The sequence below is a fragment of the Mesocricetus auratus genome, unplaced genomic scaffold, assembly GCF_017639785.1.
Source record: "Mesocricetus auratus isolate SY011 unplaced genomic scaffold, BCM_Maur_2.0 Super-Scaffold_100011, whole genome shotgun sequence".
Taxonomy (NCBI): Eukaryota; Metazoa; Chordata; class Mammalia; order Rodentia; family Cricetidae; genus Mesocricetus; species Mesocricetus auratus.
In genome coordinates, this window is record NW_024429195.1 from 71,127,997 (window position 1) to 71,150,290 (window position 22,294).

General features: G+C 39.5%; 1 long non-coding RNA gene across 2 annotated transcripts; it reads right to left on the bottom strand.

Moving 5' to 3' along the window:
• Positions 1–1,715: 1,715 nt before the first annotated feature.
• LOC121143304 lies at positions 1,716–22,214 on the bottom strand. Of its 2 annotated transcripts, none has more exons than XR_005880513.1 (3): positions 22,125–22,214; positions 6,297–6,392; positions 1,716–1,901 (listed from the first exon to the last, which is right to left on the bottom strand). It is a non-coding gene; the product is annotated as an uncharacterized LOC121143304 (long non-coding RNA). The 2 variants fall into 2 exon arrangements; XR_005880512.1 differs by lacking the exon at positions 22,125–22,214 and adding an exon at positions 7,853–7,906.
• Positions 22,215–22,294: the final 80 nt, after the last annotated feature.

A 22,294-nucleotide genomic window follows, 5' to 3' on the forward strand; every position in this document is an offset into this window, starting at 1 on the left:
CTTGGGAGGCAGATTTCTGCAAGTTCAAGGCCAGGCTGGTGTATATAGTTAGACTGTGTCTCAAAGAAAGATAGACAGACAGACAGAGAGAAAGAGACACAGAGAGACAGAGAATTTCCCTGTAGTGCACAGTTTTAATTGAATTCTACCAGCAGCTCCCATAAACTCCATAGAGGCCTCTGAGCCTCAGATGAAATTACAACCCCAGCTAGGTGTGGCACATGCCTGGAATGCTAGTACCCAGCACTTAGGAGGTAAAGGCTGGAAGATGAGATGTTCAAAACCACCTTCGGTTACAGAGTAAATCTGAAGCCAGCCTGGGCTACCTGAGACACTGCAAAATTCAGAGCACACTTGGCTGTCCATTGTCTCATGCCAGTGAGCAGCATGCAACCTAGATTAGAAGTGGGTGAACACCCTTTCTCCCTTTCTTCTCATTCCCTTCAATGTTCCAAGCACTCTGACCTTTTCTCTTGTCTCGGTTTCCCAGTTTAAACGTTCAGTGATGAGGGTCTTCAAGGTCTATTCATTCCACCCAGAACTTCTCATCGTCTTTGATGTTTGCTGAATAATATTGCAGCTTCCAGACCAGTTTAGCTCTTTGCCTCTCACACCCTTGCCTAATCAACACAGTGGAACCCCTAAACTAAGACAACACACTGCACTGAGCCTTGTAGCTTCACAGCCACTCTGTAAATAGTTAATAGGCTCATATACATACTGTGTCTCACTGAAATGGTCCAGGAATGTATTCAGTATTTATCCTCAGAGACTCACATAGCTGCTGCACAATGAATAAGTCATGTTTCTTGCCTGTCCTCAGAGGAGTAAGACTCACATACCACCAAAATTATGAGAATACAACCTCTGTCACATGTTCCCTGTTGGTGAGTTAAGGGACTTAGACCCAGGGAGGCTCAGGAACCCCCCCCCAATCTCCATCTCTTCCTGCCTCACTGTAAAGTTGAAGGAACAGCATCTTTCCATCATTATCAAGAAAGTAAGGGTAAGAAATGAGGGTTGTGGTTCTCATCATTCAGGTAGCTAGACTGAGTGGCATTCCCAACAATCCATTACTGTTTGTGAGCCAACTGTCACATGAAATACGTGAAAATGATTAGAGGAAAAGGCAGGTCACAGATGGGGAGGGGCTGTTGACAATGTCAGCTTTGTTCTGAGTCTCAGGACAGCAGTGTGAAGAGAGACTCCAGGACATTTTGGCTTGATGAGGGTGTGTGGTGGAACAGGGGTGGTCAGCTCAGCTGTTACTGTGAAACCCCCGGGAAATCGTCCTGCCACAGCTAATGTGAGGACTCACAGCATGTGGCCGCCTCACACTGTGAGTCAGACACCCACATCCTGTTTTCTCGAGCTCGCTCTTGTTCTCCTTTTAAGAGCCATATCAAAGAGATGATGTCTTATGTCTTCAGAGGATGCCTGTTGCTTTTTAGCAGAAAGAAAATGTATGTGTGTGCTCTACAGAAGTCCACCAAATGTGGGCCAGCCTCATTTCCCCCCATGCTTGGAAGTCTGAGCTGCAGAGCAGACAGTAATTGCACACAGTAAATCATTTGGTATCAATTAAACAGTGTTCTCTTTGAAGAAATGGCATCTATTTAGTTTGAGCCAATATCATTTGAGTAAACTTACAAAGAATTATAAAGTGTTTATTAATATTAAACTTGACTTTAACATTAAACCAATTAGACATTTTGTTCTGGCTGATTCTCTGAGCTTACAAAAGCTTATATTGTGGATATAAAGTTCTGATTATGCTTGACGAGGTTCCATGTTTTTGAACTTTATCCATTTATTTTCTCAGGCTAAAATAATAATCAGGCCACTGGATCAATGTAATTCCTTATATTTACTCTTTTTTTCTTCAATTGAAGACTTTAGCTCTGGAGGGGAGGAGAGAAAAGACAGTAAAATATAAATTGGAATTAAATCAAGACTCAGGAGAAATTCATTCTGTTTCTCTAGTTTGAAATATCCATTCTGTTCATGGGGCTTTCAATCACTTATGGACAAAATTTGATAGCTCCCCAGTGATCAGAGAGGAGAATCACAGACAAATACCTCACTTGGCAGTCATCTCAAGGAGGATTTAAGGACATCATAGCATGCTTCCTAGGCTCTCTTGAATCTTTTGGAGCTTTGATGCTGTGCTCCCACACGGCTTGGCAAAAAAAAAAAGTCTCTTTCTCGAGAATTAGAAAGTCTATAATGTTCCTGATCTACTGCAGTCCTCTGCTAATTTTGGTTCCTCACCTAGTCTGACTTCCTTAAGCCTGGCCTAAGTTTTTCAGACCTCACATTGCCCTTTCATATTAACTTCCTAGAATGAAGGTATTGCAGACTTGGACTAAGTATCAGAGGTAAGGCTGCGTCATGCCACCAGTTTCCCAACGTGTCTTCTGGATTTCAGTTGGTGGATGCTTATGAAGCTGCTGTTGTCAAACGATACTCAAGAATGTCATACAAAACATCCTGTATTTCATTTCTGTTCATGTGATGTGAACTTTATTAGCATGATTCTATATTAAAGTATAATACGTTTAGAGCATGTGATACCAAAGAGGATAATAAAGATAAAAGAAAGCCAGGCAGGCCGGGCGTTGGTGGCGCACGCCTTTAATCCCAGCACTTAGGAGGCAGAGGCAGACAGACCTCTGTGAGTTGGAGGCCAGCCTGGTCTACAAAGCGAGTTCCAGGACAGCCTCCAAAACAATACAGAGAAATCCAGTCTTGAAAAACCAAAAAAAAAAGACAATTCCTATTTTTGTCAGTTAATTTCTAACACCAATCAGCTAATCAATAAATACCATGACATCTTCATTCATTTAACATTAATGCCCCTTTGAGAAACATGTATACCAACTAATAGAGCATTTTAAATCCCCAAAGGTGGTATTTGTTATAGTACAGATTTAGAAACAGTCTTATTTCTACTTCTAAAACTTGTTTAACTGCATTTTGTCTCCACTGTTGTTCTAAATGATTCAATCTGAATAAATGAAGCGCATTATGTTTATGAACTGAAAATTTTGCAAATAGAATAGGCTACAAGGAAAGATAGAAATGAGTATGATAAGATAGCTCTGAGTCATTGGTATACTAGGTTCAAGTATTTATTCAATTCTTAAGAAAAAGAACTGAATTACAGACTAACACACACGATTCCAAGGAGGCTGCCAAAGACCACTTAAGAAAAGATACTTCATTAGGCACTCTATAACTGCCCCTTAGACCTCTCAAACTGAATGACTCTCCATTTGGCTTTTATGTTCATATTTTATAGAATTGTGTGCTTGTTTTCAGGATCACCAATATATAAAAGAAGGAATTAGCACTGAGTCTTTGGAAGAGGAACTTTGAGATCAGATGGCTCTTGGTTGACCCTAGGTCTTCCCTCTACTGAACCCAGATTACCAGTTGTTCTTGAGTAACAGTTTTCTCTTCTAGAAAAATCAGAATCATCAAATTTATTTTCTTAAAAGTTGTTTTCCTGAGCCGGGTGGTGGTGGCACACACCTTTAATCCCAGCAGACGGGAGGCAGAGGCAGGCAGATCTCTGTGATTTCGAGGCCAGGCTGGACTGACAGCCTCCAAAACAATACAGAGAAACCCTGTCTCATTAAAAAAAAGTTGTTTTCCAGGAGGCAAAGATGTCACATTTTTAGATGTGAAAAGACCATATTATGGTAACTGGCCTGTTTGTGACTACCCTTCTGTGACTGGGCTTATGGATATAGTCTCTAAATTAAAGTGGAGTATATCCACTAAATGCAAGTCCTTTGCTCATGTTAAGCTGGTAAATCAGCGAACGAGGAGGTTTGTATGAATTTAAAAAGAGAAGACTCACTCTCTTAACCTCATGCCATTGTGGTCTGAATATGAAGTGCCCCCACCACAGGCTCATACATTTGAATACTTGAATCTCAATGTCTGGAGATGGTAGAGCATTCTGGACTGTAGCCCAGCTAATGGCTGCAAGTTACTGCTGGTGGGTCTTAAAAGTCATATCCATCTCTGGGTCTAGTGCAACATACCTCTCTGCTCTTGATCTGCCATGATGAAGCCATGCTACACATTTCATCCACCACAAACCAAGCTGCCCTAGATGCCATTCCTTCCACAGCAGGATAGAGTGACATCACCAGAACTATGAGCCCAAACAAACCTTCCACCTTCAGGTTATCCCTGTCCAGTAGTTTGTTCAGACACAAGAAATGTAACTAATTTTTGTGTGACCTGGACCCCATTACCTACAGATCCACAACAGACAAGCCCTCTGGCTCACCTGTCACTCAGCTCACCCAAGGGAAAAGAGTAAGTGTCGAGGTATTCTATATTTGTCAGGGTTCTCTAAAGAAATGGAATCAATATGATATGCACACATAGACAGAGATTTAGTTCCAGGAAGCAGTTCATGTGACTGTAATGTCTGGCAAGGCCAAATTCTACACTGTAGGCCAGCAGGATAGAAATGAAAGGAGGAGCTAAGACTGAAGCTTAGGTCAGAATTTTGCCTGCTAGAGAATCCCATCATTCTTTTTATTATAAAGCCTTCACCTGATTGGATGAGGCCTGCCTTCACCTGATTGGATGAGGCCTGCTTTCACTTGATTGGATGAGGCCCAGCCTCATTATCTGGGGACAGGTGTGGATCTCCTTTACTCAACATGAACTTACTCAAATTGCAATCTCCTCCAAACATACTCTTAGAAAATCAGCTAAAATAATGGCTGACTATATGAGTATGATATGTATTCAAACCCTGACCCTTCAGCATAGCAGATCTACAAAAATGGTATAAGCTGTTGGACATTTATAAATAGGACCAAGAAACCTCTGTATAAGGTTGTGAGTATTGCTGTAATAAGAATTAGTGATATGGATGAGGATCCAGCCCTGAGTGGTACCTGACATGTAGTGTGTGTACAGTAGCTGAAGTACTCTTTCTTCATGAAAATAAAACAAGAAGTTCAGTTGAAAGAAGATATAGGCCGAAGGCTTGCTGGTTGACTCACGGCTTTTCGCAAATTGGATTTCCTTTAAGAAATGGCTTTAAAAAATCTTGTTAAAATAAAACACTCCATTTTCCGACTTTTAAAAACATGCTTCCCACCCAGTTCTATTTCCTGGGCCTTTTCCCTGTTCTCTGTCACAAGCTGCTATTTTCTTTTGCACATTTTTTGTCACATTGAATTGCCAGGTGTAGGTCAGTAGATGTCACAGGCATAACAAAGAAAAGGAAAGGCTTTTTGTGCTTCTATTCCTGTAAGCAAAGAAATTACTCACTGTTTTTTCAAAAAAGAGGCCAAATAAGTGAGCTGTGCTAGTAGAATTTAGATGAGAGTGCTGGCTGAAATATTTGAACAGAGATCTATTAAGCAGAGAACTTTCAAATGAGCTATGACTGTGCTCTCTATATCCTTGTCATTGGACCCTTAGACATCCATACATGTGCAATTCATTCAACTGCTACAGAATATCTTAGGTGTGGCATGTTTCTACACAAATAAGTCAGTAGCTCTCATTGACATGTACAAGGAGCAATACATCCAAATCAACATCCTTTGAAAATCAGTCACAAATGAGGGACAACAGTGCATAAGACATGTTAACTTTAACCTTAGCTTCATTTGCTATAATTTCACATGATATCACTCTTTGATGAAATAGTTCAATAAACAAATTATGATCATTCTCAGGAACTATGAAGCACAGAATAACCATGCCTACTACATCAACAACAAAGTCTACAAGAAATTTCAAAATCAAAACCATGGGGTCAGAGCATATCCAACACCGCTTGTATTTTTGTGTTGTAGCCGTGAAAGGTCTCTGGGTAAGACACAAGCCTCCATGCTTGATACTCCATGTGATGTTAACTGTAAGTAAGTCAGTTAACCTTTCTGGGCTCATCATTCATCCTGGTGTTGAGATCCTTGCCACCGTCATCTGAAAGCACTTGACACAACTAATGTAGACTGGCAGGAATGGACAAGCAGTAGCTAGTATTTATTGTGAACTGAGGATGCGTTGGACACCATTATTGTTAGTATGTTTTCACTGTGTTTCTCATTTAAATTTCGTAACATCACTGTGAAGGTGGAATCATGTTCCTAGGACATGACAAATTTAAGATAAACTCGTTGAACAGGGTTGAAGCCTTAATAGGCATTAAACTCAGACTTCAGATCCAGGCATGCCAGCTCCAGAAGTCCTTCCTTAAGCTCCACCTCCTTTAGGTTGAAGGTTTAAAGGATTGCTGAATTTGGAAAACCTACCCTGTTTCATTTTGCCAAAGAAGAGACTGAAATCAAGGGCACAATGTAGCCAGAAGATGTTTTGTTTCAAACATCCATGTCCATAGTTTCTTCTCTCTGGGGAAAGGATGACACAAAAATAACTTTTAGTGACATGTAAACAAGAGTGGAATGTGAGATCCAGATAGGAACAGTAAATGTGACAGATCATAGGCCTGATGGAGATAGAACATGAAGATAAGAATTGAATAAAGAACCTTGCAGAGATGAAGATTTTATTTCTTAGTTTGTGTTTTTTCTCTTTTATTCTAGAAGTTTCTGGGGCTATGAGCTAGCACTAGAACTCAGTAACTTGAGAAAGCCACTGTCAGCTTTGGACTCAAGCGGAAATCCAAATCCCTGGCTGACAGAAATTATCAGGCAAAACACAGCAGCGACTTCATGATTAGATTAAAAGGGGCCTTGTTTTTCTTCCTGCTATACTTTATTTTCTTCCTGTTCTGAGCCCATTTTATTTTATTTTATTTAACCTGCTATCATAGATGCAACGAGAAGTACTGAACATTAATGAGGCAATGCTCCTGACATGGTTTAAAAAAAATCCAGTGTGCCAGGCGGTGGTGGCGCATGCCTTTAATCCCAGCACTCGGGAGGCAGAGGCAGGCGGATTTCTGTGAGTTCGAGGCCAGGCTGGACTGACAGCCTCCAAAACAATACAGAGAAACCCTGTCTCGTAAAAAACCAAAAAAAAAAAAAATCCAGTGACAAAAACTTGCATGTGGTGAATTTCTGGGCCATAGAAAGTGTAAACCGGTTGAGATAGTTTTCATATCCTTTTCTGTTTGCTTTATAGTGCTGGCGACTGAACTCTTGCGCATGTTAGGCAGCTACTCTGTGGCTTAACCCGGAAGGTTGATCCTTTTATATCATGAACAAGACTTAAAATAATCAACTGCCTCTTAGTATTAGCCAAATTAGCCCTGTTGGTGCTTTGACCAGTTCATTTTGGAAATTTCTATATTCTATATTCTCAAAAACTGTAACTTCAAAAAAGAGAAATAAAATATCTATGTCATTTTTAAAACTCAGGAAGTGGGCAATCTGACTGATATATTGTCTTATATGTAGGAGGAAATTAAATCACAATATGAAAACACATTTTTAAATTTTTTCCTCAAAACTAACATCCTGAGAAAAATACAGGGCTTGTGATGGAATAATTGATTAATTCAGGTTTTTAAATTATGTCTTTTCAGTTCTACCCTCCAAAACAGGACTAAAATTCTAGGGAAAAAGAAGTGCTTGCCCTGTCTGTCTGTCTGTCTGTCTGTCTACCTATCTATCTATTTTGGAAACTTGATTAATCCAGTTTCCTAAAGTATGTCTGTTCAGTTCTAATCCCCCTCCAAACAGGAGATTAGAACGCATGATGACCATAATGCCACAATTTCACAACTTGACACAGAAACACTGATGCACTCAAAGTTTCCTTCTATTGCAGAATTCTTCTTTTTTTTTTCAAACTATATTTATCACTGGGCCATGACGACCAGAAAGTGAGTTTAAGTCAAACTGACCTGTCTGTAATTTTCCATCTTCTGAGAGGAAAGGGAGAATGTGGTAATTGTTAGGACCATTTTGCCATGAATAGCCAAGCTGTGTTTATCACTAGCCTAATAGGGAGTCATTCAGTGAACCATGTTCTTGATTTCATCACTCCCCAGGGAAAGATTTCCACTTGGTCACATCTGCAGTTCTGTCAAAATGACGGCCCCTTGTGCCATCAAAATGCCCAATGTAAATGAGAATAGCTACTTTATTAAATTCACAGTATGGGTAGGCAATTAAATATATCTTCCCCTGTAATCTTCATAGGATTTTAGAAAGAAATCACATGCTCATTGTTGTGCTGATGGGGAAACTGAGGTCTTGTGAATTCCCATAACTTTCTTAATGGTGATGCCTGTCTCGTGATGGTTGCAGCCACCATTTCTGTATCCCAAAGTGAACCGGCTTGAACCTGAAAGCCTGTCATAGCATAGTAAGAAGCTCAGTGTGTCTCACAGTGGATCACCTTAATTCACTGACATGTTAATACTTCTTGTGGTGTCTGAGAAGGTGAAAATAGTTCTGAGAAACCAGACAGGACAATGAGTCTTTCAAATACGTACTTTGAAATGTTGCCTGGGAGTGTTGAGACTATAAAAATATGCTTTAGAGAAAGCTTTCCGCGTACGATGTAGATAAAGAATTGTCCTAAGATTTGAACCTCTGCAATCATTGCACGACCATTACTCAATGGATGAAAAAGAGAGACATAAACAGCTTGCTCCATAATCAGAATTAAATGACTAAGCAGGCCTCACAATGGTAGGGATTTGCTATTCACAGAAAGACAGATAGACATGTTACCACCACATAACAGAATTTGTGCCCAAGATGTAATTCGGCTGCTTAAGAGTCCTCATGTGGCAAACCTCCATGCTTTTCTCAGGAGTCCTGTAACAAGATGGGCTATCCCCGCTCTTTGAGAAAAACCAAGAGAATATAAGCATGGAAATGTACCAATTTCCAATGAACCATATGTTGTGTTAAAACAGCATTCTCAGCCCGTTTGACATGAAATATGACATCCCATGATTGCTCTTCCTGATGAACGGCACACCACTGTCTATCCATTGCCGGCTTGGATTTCTTCCCTTTTCTTCACAGCTTTTGTGTTAAACTCTGAACTGTGTCTCACGAAACTCATCAGGTGCTGGATATATGTAATTTAAATAAGGCATTCAAAAGGGAAAATATGTTTTCAAGATCCCAAAACCATTAATATTCACATACACATACAGATGCAAAACAGCAAATGAAAAAGACTTTAATCAGAGCCATAGTGCAAAGTATGAGGCTGACAAGAGACTATTTTTCTAAATTTTATCTAATGCTTTTTATGAAAAGCTTTTGAAAATCCACTCTGTATAAATCCAAAGTATGAATAACTATCTTATTTTTAAGAATGTGTAATATAAACACACAAATCTGTTCAAAGATTTTGAAAACAATATAAACATTCTTGTCCTGCCTCAAGAATATATTCAAAGCCTCCTTTTAAAAGATTCTGCTTAGTATCTTATACGTGAAGGCTTGATTTACTAGATCAACTTCTGAAAATGAAGCATAACATTTAAATCTTAGCCCACAATGGAGACTAAGTTCATCCCTATCCAACAGTTTTGCAGTTAGGAATTTATTTGCAAGGAAGTAGTTGTAAATGCCCCATAGGCCTGCCTTCAATCCTGAGATGCCTTTATTATTTTCTTTTTAATCACATCCAATGTGCCCAGGTGTGCCACAGACCTCAGACACCACCACACTATTTCATGGGGTAGATATTATGGAACTCACATAACGTCTGGCAGCTTTCCAGTATGAAAGGTTTCTAGGAAGAGGGCCTGACTCGAAGTGGTCTCACCTGGATTGAAGCCACTCAGTTGTGGGGAGAATAACTTGCATTGTTGTGCATATGCGATCATCTTATCAGATTTTAAAAGCCATTTTAAACATTTTTATTTGTTTTTTCTCATACAATATATTTTGATTATTCTTCTCTCCCCACCCCACAACTCTTCTCGGATCCTCCTCACCAACTCCCTACCCACCCAAGTTCATGTTTCTCTCTCTAAAAAGGAAAAAGAAAAGAGAGCAAGAAAACCTGGAGTCTGCTTTGTGTTGTCCAGCTACTCCTGGACATGAGGCCTGCTCCGTACTGTGGTTGATTGACAGTGTCATTTCACCACAGAAAACTGATTTTTCCCTTTCCCAGCAGGCATAGCTTGCAAATAGCATCTTGGTTAAGGGTGGAACTTTGTGTTTACTTTCCTTTATCAGTCCTGGGATTTTGTCCTGTTTGAACCTGTGTGTGGTTGTCATGGTTTCTGAGAGTACATGGGTGTATCTGTCTTGTTGTGTTTCAAGATGTGATTTTCTTAGCGTCGTCCACCACCTCTGTCATAACCATCTTTCTGCCTTCTCTTCTGCATAGCTCCCTAAGCCTTTTAGGAAGGGGCTTGATAAAGACATCAAATTTAAGACTGAGTTAAAAGTCAAATTTTAAAACGAAACTGAGTATCCTATAATTTTCAAACCACATTCATACCACTGAGAACTTAGAATCATCAAGATGTTTTAGCTCCATTCTTTAGAATCTAAAGAAACAAGGGTACAAATGAGTGGCCTCTTCTAGGCTAAGCCCCAAGTGGATCGATTCTATAAAAAGGACCATATGACTTCTGTGTGTCCTAAGAAGGTAAAACAGCTTGTTTTCTCAGTGTTCAGGACTACTGCCCATTAAATGCTTTCCAGACCGTAAATGCAATCGAGCACTCTCACCAGATTTCCTGAGCTGGAATGCTGATGCGATTGCTGGACAAATGGATATTTTTCATAATCATCTGGTATTGCTAATGTTTACTCAGACTGACCCATCTAATCCCTGAGTGCAGGGTATTTTTAGAGACACAGTGACTCATTTAAGCAAGGAAGTACTGTAAAAGTGAAATACCAGCTCTGAGCTACTGAATACTGTCTGGGCTTGGGCTTCATGGAATAAACAGCCCGAATTCTTATCCTTAATCCCAATGAACAGAGGACAGAGTACAGCCTTGACATCTAAAAGGTCTCAGTCTTGTGTCAGCAAAAATCAGAATTTTCCAAAATATTAGCTACTTAGATCTAAATTCTTTTACTCTGCTGAACTCAATAAAAAAAATTCTGTGAGGGTACTTCCAAGAAACCAATAGGACTTCTGGACCAAGAATATGTGTAAAAAAGCTAGAATTTGCCAAAGGAAATGTGCAACTCTGCTTTCAACTCTGCTCTGGTCATTAAATGTCTGAGACTATTGTTCTAAACATCTTGGCATGTTTAAGTTGGGAGATGTACTATAGATAGTAATTTAAGTTCCAAAGCTTTCTCCAAAAAAAAAAAAACATTCTAGAAGTATGTACACTGGTGTATTTGCATTATACCCAAAATTCAGAACATCAATTGTAGATATAGAAAAATGAAGAAACAAGATCCCTGTTTCTTAGAGTTGACTAACTGAAGACAATTTAGCTTCATGTGAGAGCTTTGATAAAGGTAAGACTGGAGACTGGAGATACTATTTTTTTGCAACCTTAGGAAATGTCAGGGGTCAGAGAGATTTAGAGGTACACTTCCTGATTAGTAAAAAGATGCTTAAGATGATCCCCATTGTGTGCAGCAAAAGGGGTGTTTATTATTCAGGCTAATATAGCAGATAGTTGTTTCAGGCTGTACGTGGGATTTCTAATAAGTGACCCACGGCATTTCCCCCAGTCCCTGAATCAAACATCCAAATTTAATTCAAAGGGGAAAAAAGTCAGTCTTTCCTTCCTAATGTCTATAAACACAGTAATGGAGGCTATGATGGCAAATACAATGTCGTGGGATATTTTGATCTCACTGTAGCACTCTGAGACTGTCAATAACATTTACTTCAAGTCATGAGGTGAAGCCAGCAACTAGCTGACCAGAGTTAACCATAGAGAAGCCAGGGATGTGGACAGAGAAGACCCACAGGAAGGAAAGGGCATGGACTAGAGTTTGGGTTACCTTTTGGTTCTGGAACAAGTGAAGAAACCCATCTCTTGTGGTCTCTCTGCCCAAAAAGCAAGGTCATCTGGTTGCTCCTTGGCTTCACTGATCTGGCTGGTTTATACCCTGACATGTGTCTTCTAAGTCTTTGTTGACAAATAGACTGACAGAGACTTAGTTTAAACCTAGATATTGTGGCAGTGTCCTGAGTGGTTGGCAGGATACTGACTACGGGCCATGGGGCCACAGATGATAATCAAAATAACAGTAGATTCATATGCAGCTGCTAAGCTAACAGAAAAATGTCAATAGCAGACAAAGAAAAATCCATGTTCTAATCGACCTTGACACTATCAATTTTTAAAGGGAAATTATAAAAACTTTAAAATCAGAAAAAAATATTATCTATGTATTAGGTAGGGAGTAAACTTTTCCAAGCTGAAGATTGTTTGATACATGTGCTTGGGAGTTAGCATCAAAATAAAGCCCTGGGCCAGTACATGCTAAAACCCGGAATAAATCCTTAGCACCCTACGGTGTATGTTCCCATCCTTTTCTTTAGCATAGAGTAAGAGAGCCTGTATTTGAAAGACCACTCTTGTGAATGAGATGAGATGGCAGGCACAGAATGTCGTTTGCACAATGTGGACTCTCAATAAATACTAGTTTCTGCTTCAGAAAATGTAGGTGACAATAGTTGAAGAATTTATAAACCACTGAAATACAGAGTTGCCATTGTGCTTAATAACTAAAATTAATATTGTAGAAGATGGTTGTTAGCCGAGAAACACTAGAATGTTACAACAGTTTCACTATCCACCCCCTGAAACTCAGTTATTTTGGTGGAGATAATCTACCTTGATTGGAAAAATTATGGGCAATTCCACATTTGTCTACATTTTGGAAGACATTACAATTTTACATCTTGTAATTAACAAGAGGTCAGCTACAGACAGTAATAATGCCAGTACTATGTGCTTATTTTTCTAACAGTTTTTGTGCTTTCCTTTAATGAATGATTTTTTTTCAAATATAGACATAAGAATATAACTCAACCATTTATTTCTGTGTGTTCCAGTCTTAATTCTGGTGTTTTATCATTAAGAATATCTGAAAAAGATCCTTATTATAGTTTTATTTTCACTATATGTCTGTGTGTGTGTGTGTAGGTAGATAAATATTATGACAGATAATAAGCAGATAGATTATATATTGATAAGATAAGTAGATATGTAGATGATATATAAATGATAGATAATATAGACAGATAATATAAATAAAGATAGATATATAGATACATAGACAGATAGATAATGTTGGCATTACTGAGAACTAAATTACTTCTTTTTCCAGCCTATGAAGCACATACAATGATTCTGAAGATATAGCCTAGTAAGTTGGAGATTGAAGCATATCAGAATCCCCAAGGTTCCATGTTATCTTCATGTAAGTTTTATTCATCCTTGGCCTATTTATTTCTTTCTTCTCATTTCCAGTCTTTGCAACTCACAAAAGCTCTAAAAGCTTTTCTCTGATGGAATCAAATACAAACAATGGTGATAAAAACATAATTGTTAATATATTTTCCCTCCTAGATGAGTTGAAAAACAAATCTCAAACACAGAAAAACCTTTACAATAGATAGTGACACATCCCAAAGCTGTTTGTGATAATAACTGAAGTATAATAAGATCTGCTTAACGCTGATCATTTTGGAGAACCCTAATTATCAATTTATCATCAACAGATAAGACTTTGTTTCTAAGTGTACCAGCTGCCTGAAACATGTTTTCCTTAAAACTGAAACTCAGGGGTTGTTGGGTATAGCTAAGTGATGAAGTGACGTGTGTGTGTGTGTGTGTGTGTGTGTGTGTGTGTATGTATGTTTCTGTGTGTGTGTTTGTTATAACTATAAGATAGATAGATAGATAGACAGACAGATAGATAGACAGACATGATAGATATCACAATATACCTCAAGTACTTACAGTAAGTTTCTCTACTCACTCTACTCAATAAGATAAGGATCGTCCATGTAAGTAAAGACAACAGACTTTCGCCCAGGTTCACTTCCAAAGAGTAATTGTGGGAACTGCCCAGATGTAAGCAAAGCAAACTGTTTCCTCTCATGATACTTGTTTTAAGGCCTCTGGACTTTCCCTTGAGGGAATGCATAATTTCCCATGGTTTTGGTGTTAGTGACTAATTCTAACTCAGACCATCTGACATTATTTGGAAAACTAAAGCTTGTCTTCATGACCTAGGCATCTGATCTAGCCACCTGACATTAACTTATCTCCGAAGAGCCATCCAAGTTTGACATTTCAGAGAACTTCCTACCATGGGAGAGGCTTTCAGCTACAATTATCCATTGTCTATATTATAAAATAAATACCATAGTGTTCTATTTACATATAAATCATGAAATATCCAGACAGCAGGCTTGACTAGAATGCTGAAACAGAAATCACACATGTACCAAATGAAAGAAATTGGAATCCCAAAGCCTTCTTTCGTCACCTTTAAGAATAAGTAGCATTTTTCATTCTTAAGTACTTCATATAAGTCATGAATCAATTGTCTCAAATGCAAAAGGGGGACATGTTATAGCAGATTGCTTTTAAAACTGTTACATCTATAATTCAACCAAAAGAGCGCATGGGGTAAGCAAGATGGTTGAGAGAGAAACGACACTTGCTAAGCAACCCTGACAGCTGAGTTCCATCTTCAGGACCCATGATGCTAGATGCAGCATCATACACACCTCTAATCCTAGCACTCCAGGGGCAAGACAGGAAGTAGAGAGAGAACTGCCCAGAAGCTCGCAGGCAACTTACCCTGAATGTGGAGCACAGTGTGACGAAAGCAACAGAGGCTCTACCTCAAAATGAGGTAGCAGGAGAGAACTGACACCCAAAATTGTCCTCTGATCTCTATACATGTGCTGTAATGTGCATATGTGTGTATGCTTGCTCACATATGTATATATGTATATATATGCGCACACACATGATGATAATAAGATTTAAAAATAACAAAAAAAATTTAAAGACCATCTAGAATAATGGGACAAACTTAGTAGACTTCCTAAAGGGGGCCTTACCCTGTCTGAGGAGCAGATGGGAGGAGGGGGGTTGGGGAGAGTAGGAGAAGAGGAGGGAGGGGGAACTGGGATTGGAATGTAAAAATGAAATTAATAAAAAAAAGAAAATAAAAAGACCACTTAGATTTAATACTAGAAATCAGAAAGTATTTTTTAAAAACTAGTAGTTAAGGTGAAGATTTTTATTAACATTGTACTCTAACCAGCTAAATGTCCTGGTGAGAGTATATCTTAAACCTAGTAAACTTCAGCAGACAACTTTAGGATATAAATGTTCTTCATTGAAAGTACTCTGTGTTGAGTAGAAAAAGCGGTGTTTTCCTTGCAACTTCTGGAGGTTTAGAAAATAAGAGGTGCATGTCCCCTTTTCAGTCAGAACAGCCTGGCACACAGCTAACTGGAAAGACACAGAACAAGGTAATAAGTGCCTGAAAGTGTTACTGTTCTCATGAGTGAGACTGATAGTCACTGTGACTTAGACATCTTGACTGAACATGCCCATGTTTTCTCCTCTCACTTGCTGCTTTACTTCCTCACTTTGGACAAATTGCTCATCTGGGGTTTGGGGCAAATGATAGGAGACAACTTGAAAACAAGATACTAAGTAAATGTTGAAAATTAATAGGAAAGCTTATAATATTTTCTGAAACATTTTACCATGAAAATAGAAAAGGGAAAAGCTTAGAAATTGAGTCGGATTTAGTTATGGAAAATGTACACAAATGAAGATTTACTTTTTAAGATTAGTTTTTAAGAATTGCAAACTCCACAAACACAATCAAATATCTCTGTGGATTAACATGAAGGCAACTTTGCTTTCCTAACCATGCTTATACATATAGTTTCTTCACTTTTCAAAATGTCTTTACAATAGAAGATGAGAAAGGGAATTCCTCCCACATGTGTGGCTACTGCTCACAGAGTTAATCCACAAGGATTCCAGAATCAAGATGTTAGTTTGAATTTAAATAGTACATAAAGTGAGTATAGCCTTACTCAGGGTGATTATGTCCATATCCTTCCTGTAGTTCCAGAAATGCTGTACAATATTTTGGATTTTCTACATTCCTAACTTATACATAAGGAACCAGAAATTCAGAAATTGATTTACCCAAACTTCCTGTGCTGACACCTGAATTCAGACCCTGTCCCTACTCATCCATATCTGAGGATCTTCTTGGCTGCTCATATAATACCCAATCTTTCACCTCATTTTATGAAACAAAACTCTTGCAGGTTTATGAGAATTATTTAGAATATAAAAGCTGTATTTAAGAACTACTTTTAACATGGCCACAATAAGTCCTTTTCCCTTCATAAAATTTTCAGCTTCCAAGATACACCAAGAATCCTTGTCAGTGTTATTTTCAGGTTAAAATTTATGAATATGTATTTCAGTAAAACAAAATCAAATTAACTTTATGATAATCTTCTTTCATTCAAACACTTAGTAGTAAGATTGATATAAACCTCCATATTGCATTCAAAAGGGCAGTGCTTTACAGTGGCCTTTTCTGGTAGAGAATCCGTTAATCATGCATGTGTGCTTATTTAAATTTAATTTTTCTGGTGGCACGTGGTGAGGCAAGACTACTATTTCAACATCTTTAGGATATATGTAGGAGGATCAGTAGTTGAAGGTTATCCTTGGGTTCTCAGCAAGTCCCAGGTCATACTGGCTTACATGAGACCTCACCTCAAAATTTAATTACTTAATTACTTTTAGGCAACTTTAGTTCATCAAGTGAAATAAAAATGGCAGCTGTTCCTTCACACCAACTATATACCAAGAGCATTACTTACAGGGCTACTGACTGCTGCATTGGGTACCACAAATCTAAACAAATCCCTCATTACAGGGAAGTGCATGAACGAAGCTGATCTAATCCATCTTCTGGGGTAATATCAGAGGGGCGCGCGCGCACGTGTGTATGTGTGTGTGTGTATATGTGTGTGTGTGTGTGTGTATGTGTGTGTGTGTGTGTGTGCAAAATGAAGCATGATTCTACTTTAACAAAAATTCTAGGAAACAAGTCAGTAATAAACATGGGTAATTACACTGATCCTCCAAACATTGGAAGTTCATCTGTCCCAATGTGACTGTCAGTCAACCCGAAGGCCATTTGAATGATATGTTGGTATATCAATGACTACACATTATAGAAAAGGGCTGAAGAAAGAGGCTCCATTTTCTCCGATTTTGTGATAGGGACCTTTAATGAAAGCTTTGGACATGGAGTTAGGTTAGTTAGCACAGGGACAACATGAAAGGTTTCCCCCAGAGAAAAAAAGCCTGTGCCAGAACCCTGTAAGGGCAGAAGTGCACCAGAGGATGTTTCTGTCAACATAACCCAGGCATTTGTGTTAAGGACCAGACGGTCACCTTAGCTGGATGAGTGACAAGAGAGAAAATGATTTAGAAAAATAAATAAATAAAAATAAAATCTCATGAGAAAAACCTGGTTTCTTATCTAACTGCCTGCTGCAGATGGCCAGGGGTTCTTACACTATGAAATTGGCAAGTCTGAAAAGGGAGGCTGAGCACACTCACATCACAATCCCCACGCACTGTGTGACTGAGCACACTCACGTCACAATCCCCACGCACTGTATGACTGAGCACACTCATGTCACAATCCCCATGCACTGTGTGACTGCCTTCCTAGCTTGGGCTCCACACTGAGGCTTTGGATGCCATAGATACAAATATTCTTTTTTCCTGTTATTGAGATCAGAGGGCATTAGTGGTTCACGCCTTTAATCCCAGCACTGGGGAGGCAGAGGCAGGTGGATCTCTGAGTTTGAGACCAGCCTGGTCTACAGAGAAAGTTCCAGGACAGTCTCCAAAACAATACAGAGAAACCCTGTCTCAAAATAAAAAAGAAAATAGATCTGTGTTCTCAAATAACATATCCTGATTGTGGTTTCACCCCCCCCTCCACTCCCATTCTACCTCCCCTCCCCACTCCTCCCCTCCCATTCTGATCCACCCCCTTTCTGTCTCTCATTAGAAAACAAACAGGCTTCTAAGGGATTATGATATAATATAATATGATAATATGATACGATAATACAAAAGCTGACACATTGGAATAGGACAAAACAATCAAACAGAAGAAGAGAGCCCAAGAATGGCACGAGAAACAGACACAGACAGAAAGGCCCACTTGTTCATACACTCAGGTATCCCAGAAAAACACTAAACTGGAAATCATAATACAGACCCACAGGACCTTGAGGGATGTGTGTGTGTATGTGTGTGTGTGTGTGTACACATATATATTTAATAAGATAAAAATTAAATTTAAAAACAAGCAAAGCCCTAATATGGTATTATGAGACAAGGACCCTCCAATGATGATACTGAGTTTGTTTCCTGTTGTCCATCTAGTGCTGAGCATGCAACCTACCCTTATCAGTAGTCTGTTTCCCCAGTGAGACTCCCTTGGAGAAAACTGCATTTTCATTCACAAGTAGCTACCGATTGGAGATCGCTTCTGGTTAGGGATGGGGACATGTGTCCACTTCTCCTCTCAGCTCTAGGACCCCATCTGGCAGCCGTGGTCTCTGTGAGCTCTTTAGGACACCGATCCTGTTGATTTAGAAGACCTTGTTTCCTTGCTCTCCTCTGTCCCCTATGGGTCTTACATTCTTTCCATTCCTCTTCCGCAGGATTCCCTGAGCCCTGAGGGGAAGTGTTTGATGGAGATGTCCCTTTTTAGGCCTGATTGTTCCAAGATCTCTCACTCCCTACATATTGTCTGGCTGTGAGTCTCTGTATTTATTCCTATCTGCATCAAGAAGCTTCTCTGATGATGAGCCAAGCTTCCTAAAGCTGTGGCCCTTCGATACAGTTCCCCATGTTGTGGTGACCATAACCATAAAATGATTTTCGTTGCTACTTCACAACTGTAATTTTGCTACTGTTATGGATTGTAATGTAAATATCTGTGTTTCCCCATGGCTTTAAGGGTCATTCTATTCCCAAGGGTATTGTGAGAGAACTGCTGGAATGCAGGCATTGTATACAGTAGGTAAGCATTCTATCACTGAATTGTGCCCCTGTCCTTCAGTGTCCTGATCTGTATCCCACTGTCAAAGCAGCCATAGGTGATACAGGCAACAAACTGTAATTATTAGTGAGAGGCCATTCCTATTTGGAATAACATATTCCAATAATAATGTATCAAACAATTAAAAATTATGCTAATATGAATGATCATTGAGCATGGTGGCACACAGCTTTAATGCCAGCTGAGAGGTAGAGGTTCATGAACCTCTATATGTTCTACACTAGCCTAGTCAACATAGTGGGTTCCAGGCCAGCCAGGGTTATGTAGATGCTAATTGCTTTCAATTCTACTGCATGATAATAGTTATCTAACAAAAGGAAATATAAGCAGCAGAAGCAGCAGAAGCAGCAGCAGCAGCAGCAGCAGCAGCAGCAGAAGAAGAAGAAGAAGAAGAAGAAGAAGAAGAAGAAGAAGAAGAAGAAGAAGAAGAGGAGGAGGAGGAGGAGGAGGAGGAGGAGGAGAAGGAGGAGGAGAAGGAAGAGGAGGAGGAAGAGGAGGAGGAGGAGAAGGAGGAGGAAGAGGAGGAAGAAGAAGAGGAGGAGGAGGAAGAGGAAGAGGAGGAAGAAGAAGATGAGAGGAAGGAGGAGGAGGAGGGAGAGGGGGAGGAGGAAGAGAGGGAGAGAGAGAAGGAGAAGGAGAAGAAGAAGAAGAGAAGGAGAGAGAGAGAAGTGGGAGGAAGGGGAAGAAGAGAAGAAGAAAATAGATGCTTCCTGAAGCATGTCAGTGAGTTATACACAGCCCAGAAATAGGAAGACATGTACTTGCCATCCAAAACCGATGCAGGCAGCATCCTAATGACTAGCAGAGTATTTGTTTACAGCATTAGTACACAACCAAACACAGAAAGGGAGTTTCTTATGGAAGTTTGAGAAATCAAGCCTGGACCATATTAGCTAAATTTTAATTAATCCTTCAATTTGAAATATAAATGAAAAGAGATTTGTTTTCAGGTAACCCCTGAGGGACTTTCATATCTTCAGTTTGTCACAATAGTCATCTACATAATTCTCTTCCCAGCCATTTGTTTCCGAAGAAGGATTTTCTGATTTGTCACACATGTCCTCATTTGTTGGTGCAGTGCCCTGGCAGAACTGGAGATTCTAAACTTGCCCAGGAAAGGGTTTCATAATTCATCATGCATACCACTCTGCTTGGCACCAAGAGGTATGGCCCCATCCAAGTGCATGCTCTTGGGCATTCACGGTTGACTAAAGGGACCAGATTTCTGATGAACTAATGTAGGACAAAGGGGCCTGTGGCTGGAGTGCAGAAAAGAGGAAGAGAGAGACTGGGAGAGAGGGTACCAGGAAGTTTGTGAAGGATGTTCCCCTTGATGAGTTCCCAGGAGAAAAACATGTAGCTATATTAGCTGAAGAAACCTGTTCCCTGCATTGAGAGAAGGTTCTGCCAGAAGAGGCTTGTGAGGGACAGGGGAGGAAGACAGGAAAAAGGGAAAAGGAGAGCCTGGTGAGAGAGCAAATGTGCCAGGACAGATCATTTTGGAAAGTGTAGTGCCAGCCAGCTAGCACAGGAAGTTCACGTTGAGGGCCATGCTTGAAGTAGGGCATCCACAGGGCTGGGTGTTGGCAAGGTTGAGGGAGACAGAGATGAAACACAGTGGACAGGGAATGATGCATGGATCCAGGCTATGCCAATGCTCTCTGAAAGGGCCAATTTGTCTAAGGAGACAAAGCATTCTGAAAAGTTTACTGTTTCCACCGTGGTCATAATGATTTCAGCAGTAAGCCCTCTGAATTTAAAATTGAGATTTACTCAGCTGAAGTGTTTCACCTTAGAAAGATAGAACACAATCATGAGAAAGGAATATGCCCGGCTATTGTTAAGTCTAAGTATTCAGTCAGCCTTCTTCTCCTGCTGAATATTCAAATTGGGGAGCTGCACGGGACAAAGAGAAAATAAATGCATTTCTGATTAGAAAATGCAAATGAGTGCCTGCATTCTGCCTACATCTCTCCAACACATCCTTTCGTCCTGTGCTCTCATAACCATCTAACTGGAAACTTACGGATTGTTTGCATGTCTCTTCAATTTTTCTTATTAAAAAAATTTTCCCTGACAGTGAAAGAAATGCAAATGAAAGCTACAAAATAACAATAGGTCTATCAAATTGGCAAAGTTCCCAACAGCAACAATGTTCCAAGTTGATAAAGTAGCAACAAAATAGAAACCCATTCGTTTCAGTGGTCTTATAAAGGAACATCAAAGTTTAGAAGGAAAACATGAAAATTATAGACTCCAAGTATTTTAATTTCGTAGATCTATGCACCATAGATAGCCATACAAATGATCAAACATATACGAATAAGAAAGATCGAATATGTTACAGGAGCAAAGAATGAGACATGATTAAAATGACCACCACTAGACAATTGATTTGTTAAATTATGGCCCATCTTTTCAACAAAAACAGCCAATGGTCCTTCAAGAACTGATCTACACTTACAAGCTTTGGTGTACATCACAGATTCCCTGAGTAGATTAGATAGTCATAGGCTCGAATGATAATGTGTTTATTATAACATGCTTTAATCAACGATAGGGTCCAGTAATATTTTACAATGATCATCTACATAAGGACAGTATTGAAAAGGAAGCATAGTAAATTGTAAGCTATAGCATCTCCTAGATAGTGACAAAATCGAAAGAGTTTTGCTTTTTGTTCTTATTTCAGGTTTTTTTTCTTTTACTCTACCTACCCAGGCTCTTCCATAATGACAAAGTATTTACTCAGATGTTTTCATTCACTTCTTCTCTAGAAATCTAGGGTTTGCGATTTCTCTCAGGTGACTATTGTCAAGTCTGAAAGCGTTCTGTTCTATACCGATGCTGTCATTCCATTATCAGTTGTCACCCCAGGTTCCTAAAAGTCCCTGGACCGTGTAGACCCTCTCCATGTGGCTCTCACCTCTCTGTTACTTTCTTCCTCTAAAGCAACTGCAGATATCCACACTCAAGCTCCCAGGAACTCACACAAGAAGCAGAGAAAAGGAAACCACACTCGACATTTTGAAACTCTGACTGTGGCAAAACTGCAAATCTTACCTCAGATAACAAATTTGGATAGTGTCCTATGGCCAAAGGCAAATCACCACATCTTACGAAGGTAGAGCTAAAAGATGAACATGGAGCTGGGTTCTTCTCAACCCTCCCCAGGGAACGGGATGTCTGAAGAATTGTGCCTATGCAGAGATGCCCAAGCTGTGTTCAGCCAG